This window comes from Mercenaria mercenaria, chromosome 8, assembly GCF_021730395.1.
Source record: "Mercenaria mercenaria strain notata chromosome 8, MADL_Memer_1, whole genome shotgun sequence".
Lineage (NCBI taxonomy): Eukaryota > Metazoa > Mollusca > Bivalvia > Venerida > Veneridae > Mercenaria > Mercenaria mercenaria.
The window spans coordinates 15,851,195-15,857,279 of record NC_069368.1 but is presented as its reverse complement, the minus strand read 5'-3'; positions in this window follow the sequence as shown (position 1 = coordinate 15,857,279).

Here is a 6,085-nt window from a genome sequence, read left to right as displayed (position 1 = left end):
TTTTTTACTTCATCTCTACTCCGTTACAACTCAGCTCCCTTTACTACGTTTCAAATCTCTTTACTACATATCATTTTCCTTGACTTCTAGACCACTACTTACTCGGCTCCTTAGTTAATCTCGAATCCATTTACTACACTGTGCTACTTAGTACCTATTTACTACACAACGGCCTCCGTTATCTAACAACCCTTACTGAGTTTTAACTTCTCCCTCTACTACTCTTCAATTCCCGTTACTTCACCATCACTTCAACGCAGTAACTCCGCTCTTTACTACGATTGATCTCTTTCCTTTTTCTTAAAGCTTCAACTACCTTTATTTCACTGTCATAATGCGCAATAACTCCGCTCTTCAACATCTCGGATCTCTTTACTACCCTTTCGTTTCCATTACTCCATCACCACGCCGCTCCTGGTTATAACACACTAAATAGTTGTTGTTCTTTATTCTATATAAAATTGACCTATTTCCAATGACCGCAGCACACATCAGGACCCATTTTAAATTTCTGTAACTTACATTTTCTTGAAGAATATTGTCAGTGCTAACTAAAAATCAAAAGAAAAGTGGGGGTCATGTTTGATGCAAGAAAAATAATTTCAGTCAAACACACAAACTGCAAAATCAGCTAAAAAATGAGACCCCAAATTATACTGGTGGTGTATGATCTAAGTTTCCATGAAACATTTTGTCATGGTGTTATTTCATGATCAAAATGCTATCTTCATGTCAAGCATAGATCTGTCATGTGATTTTACCAAAAAAAAATTGCAAAGAAAATAAGGAAAATAGCTCTACACAGCGAAAATACTGAGGACTATTTGTATCCGCCATTATGCGATTTTTTTTCGCGCCATTTTTCTATTTAGTGTCTGTATGCCTCCTATAACTAATAGTATATGTGTACTCATTTTCCTGTATATAGGGTCCCTTTACTATACTAAAGATTTTACTACGCCACCACTTCCTAACTACATCTATAAACCTCTACTACCACCGAAGCACAATAGTACCCTGCTGTATGACCATCTTCAACGTTTGCTGTGAATATAGTACTTATTAAAAATGTTAAAAATGTAAATTATGGATGTTCACGACGCGACATATGACTGGTTATATCACGCATTAATACACACATTCAATTCTAACAGATAAGAAATATTATCTTAATACTTATTTAACGCGACGAGGAGGTTATATGCCCGTAAATAATAGGGATTAGTTCCTTACTGGTTGAAATCCAGTTTCGGGGACTTAAGGATTGCGTTTTTCCGACCGTCCGTCCGCCCGCAGTTTCGTGTCCGGTCCATAACTCTGACATTCATCAAGGGATTTTAAAATTACTTGGCACAAATATTTCCCATGATGAAACGACGTGTCATGCGCAAAACCTGGACCCCTAGCTCAAAGGTCAAGTTCACACTTGTAGGTCAAAAGTCAGCATGAAGGGATTTTAATATCACTTGGCACAAATATACCCCATAGCAAGACGATATGTCATACACAACAGCTAAAAGGTCAATGTCACATTTAGTGGTTTCTTGTCCAATCCAGAACTTTGTCATCCATAAAGGGGTTCCAATATTACTGAGAATAAATGTTCCTCATAAACAGACGACGTGTCATCACAACACTCAGAACCCTATCTCAAAGGTCAAGGTCACACTTGGAGATCAAAGGTCAATAGCTTTTTTATTCTGTCTGGTTCATACCTTTGCCAATCAAAAAAGGATTTAAATATTAGTCAGTACAAATACTTTCCTGGATGAGACGGCGTGTCATGCACAAAACTCATACCCTTAAGTCAAAGGTCAAGGTCACACTTTGAGGTAAAAGGCCAACGGGGTTGTTTTTTTTCTGGCCCGGTCTGTAACTCAACCATTCTTAAAGGGATTTTAATATTACTTGGCTCAAATGTACCCCATAATACGACGACATGTCATGTGCAAAACCCAGACCCCTAGCTCAAAGGTCAAGGTCACACTTGGAGGTCAAAGGTCAATAGTTTTTTTCCCTGTTTCCCTGTATAACTGTCGTCCTTGAAGGGATTTTAATATCACTTGGCACAAATGTTTCCCATAATGAGACAACGTCTCTTATGCAAAACCCTTATCCCTAACTCAAAGGTCAAGGTCACAGTCAGAGGTCAAATGTCAATAGGTTCTTTCCCCTTTCTGGTCTCTAACTCTGTCATCCGTTAATGGATTTTAATATTACTTGACACAAAAAAAAATATTCCCAGTAATGAGACAATGTGTCATGTGCAATACCCAGAACCCTAGGTTAAAGGTCAAGGTTAAACTTGATTTGTCACATTTTTTCTCATATTTTCCCATCAATTTCAAAATGAAATGTTTTGAGTTGGGTTTTTGTGTGGGCTTTTTATAAAACTGCACGTGTCAGGTCATGAATGTTAATTAACGAAAGAAGTGCGGCAACATGCACAATACAGGATTTAGACACAATGCGGCTTTTGTTTTCTGCTTGTTTATCCCCCCACCAAAGGTGAAGGGGATATTAGAAATGCTCTCCGTCCGTGCGTCCGTCTGTCCGTCCGTCCGTCCGTCCGTGCGTCCGCAACGATATTTGTCCGGAGCATAACTCCAAAAGTACTTGAGGGATTTTCTTCAAACTTCATACACTGATAGAACACATTGGGAGGAAGTGCAATGTGCAAGAACAATAACTCTACCTTGCCTATTTTTTGAGTTATTCCCCTTTATCTTATTTTCTTAAAAAAATTTGTCCGGAGCATAACTCCAAAAGTACTGGAGGGATTTTCTTCAAACTTCATACACTGATAGAACACATTGAGAGGAAGTGCAGTGTGCAAGAACAATAACTCTACCTTGCCTATTTTTTGAGTTATTCCCCTTTATCATATTTTCTTAAAACATTTTGTCCGGAGCATAACCCCAAAAGTACTAGAGGGATTTTCTTCAAACTTCATACACTGATAGAACACATTGGGAGGAAGTGCAGTGTGCAAGAACAATAACTCTACCTTGCCTATTTTTTGAGTTATTCCCCTTTATCATATTTTCTTAAAGAAATTTGTCCGGAGCATATCTTCTTCATGCATGGAGGGATTTTGATATATCTTGGCACAAATGTTTACCACCACGATGCGGAGTGTCATACGCAAGAACTAGGTCCCTAGGTCTAAGGTCAAGGTCACACTTAGAGGTCAAAGGATACAAGAATAAAAACCTTGTCCGGAGCATTTCTTCTTCATGCATTTAGGGATTTTGATATAACTTGGCACAAATGTTTACCACCACGAGACGGAGTGTCATGCGCAAGATCCAGGTCACTAGGCCTAAGGTCAAGGTCACACTTAGAGGCCAAAGGTCAGATACAAGAATGACTTTGTCCGAAGCATTTCTTCTTCATGCATGGAGGGATTTTGATGTAACTTGGCACAATTATACACCATCATGAGACGAAGTGTTATGCGCAGTTCCCTTCTTTAGAATTACTTCCCTTTGTTGTTACTTTAAATAGCTTTTATTGTAACTTTTTCATTACTAGTCGTAGGGAAAAATCGAGACCACTTTTCTGTAGTACAACAAACATGCTAAATCCAATTCTGAGGTGTATTTTGACCAGTCTCTTCCTGATAAAGATTTTTGTGTGGACTTGCAATTTTTTTTTTTTTTTTTTTTTTTTTTAAAGATTAACTTCCCTTAGTTGTTACTATAAATAACTTATATTGTAACATTTTTATAATTGACCCTAGGGAAAAAACAAGACCACTTTTCTGTGGTACAGCATAGATGTTACTCTCCAGTTTTAGGTGTATTTTATTAATTTTATTATATATAAGGTATCTCTACCTAGTAAGGAGTTTTTTTGTGGACTTTAAAAAACAAAAGACTTACAATGATTACTAAACAACCACAAAATTAGCATTCCATTTGCAAATACAGCTGCTAGAGTAAAGAAATTTGCTTTGACGGGCATATATTGTGACATTCTGGCACTCTTGTTCCCTGTTAGCTTTCCATTCCTTCTTTTTACAGTAGCCATATAGAAAAACATCATAGTTATACTCTTCATGAAAATTAATAAAATTTAGCAGTAAACCACCTCACTACTGACTTATTCTTTCTTCCACATCTTAAAACCCCTGATGCGGACCACATCCTTCAATTATGATATGCCCGGTGGGGGGATTAGCCATGTCTGACATGGCTCTTGTTCGTATTTAGAATGTATACAGATACATGTATATAATAAAATGTATTATTTCGATTCTAACATGGCATGCTGAAAAGCTGTCAGCATTGTAACATCTACTATATTTTCTAACAATAATACCAGCAATATAGCGACATGGTTCAGCCCATCCGTACAATCTCTGACTACCGTTGTTACTGCTATAACTGCCAATAGTAACAGTAGTAATACCGTTGTTACTGCTATAATTAACTGCCAACAGTAACGGCAGCAATACCGTTGTTACTGCTATAACTGCCAATAGTAACGCCAGTAATACCGTAGTTACTGCTATAACTGCCAATAGTAACGACAGTAATACCGTTGTCACTGCTATAACTGCCAATAGTAACGGCAGTAATACCGTTGTTTCTGCTATAACTGCCAATAGCAACAGCAGTAATACCGTTGTTACTGCTATAACTGCCAATAGTAACGGCATTAATACCGTTGGTACTGCAATAACTGCCAACAGTAACAGCAGTAGCAGTAATACCGTTGTTAATGCTATAACTGAAAATAGCAACGGCCGTTGTTACTGCTATAACTGCCAATAGCAACGGCAGTATTACCGTTGTTACTGCTATAACTGCCAACAGTTACGGCAGTAATACCGTTGTTACTGCTATAACTGCCAACAGTAACAACTGTAGCAGTAATACCGTTGTTAATGCTATAACTGCCAAAAGTAACGACAATAATTCCGTTGTTACTGCTATAAATAACTGCCAATAGTAACGGCATTGATACTGTTTTTACTGCTATAACTGCGAACAGTAACATCAGTAGCAGTAATACCGTTGTTAAAGCTATAACTGCCAATACTAACGGCAGTAATACCGTTGTTACTGCTATAACTGCCAATAGTAACGGCAGTAATACCGCTGTTACTGCTATAACTGCCAAAAGTAACGACAGTAATACCGTTGTTACTGCTATAACTGCCAACAGTAACAGCAGTAGTGGTAATACCGTTGTTACTGCTATAACTGCAATAGTAACGGCAGTAATACCCTTATAACTGTTATAACTGCCAATAGTAACGGCAGTTATACCGTTGTTACTGCTATAACTGCCGATAGTAACGGCATTAATGCGGTTGTTACTGCTATAACTGCCAACAGTAACAGCAGTAGCAGTAATACCGTTGTTACTGTTATAACCGCCAATAGTAACGGCATTAATACCGTTGTTACTACTATAACTGCCAACAGTAACAGCAGCAATACCGTTGTTACAGCTATAACTGCCAATAGTAACGGCAGTAATAATGTTGTTACTGCTATGACTGCCAATAGTAACGGCAGTTATACCGTTGTTACTGCTATAACTGCCAATAGTAACAGCAGCAATACCGTTGTTACTGCTATAAATGCCAACAGTAACAGCAGCAATACCGTTGTAACAGCTATAACTGCCAATAGTAACAGCAGTAATAATGTTTTTACTGCTATAACTGCCAATAGTAACGGCAGTTATACTGTTGTTACTGCTATAAGCCAATAGTAACGGCAGTTATACCGTTGTTACTGCTATAATTGCCAACTGTAACAGCAGTAATAATGTTTTACTGCTATAACTGCCAACAGTAACAGCAGCAATGCCGTTGTTACAGCTATAACTGCCAATAGTAACAGCAGTAATAATGTTATACTGCTAAAACTGCCAATAGTAACAGCAGTAATACTGCTGTTAACTTACTGCTTTAACGTTCCAGTAGTAAGTTCAGTATCACTGCTGTTACAGCAGTAATACTATTGTTACTGCTTTTCTGCTTACTCCACGCTGGTGATTGTTAGATCAAATATTGTTACACTCTGTATTGTGACAAATAACACGTCGACGTGACGTCAATCCAGATTGC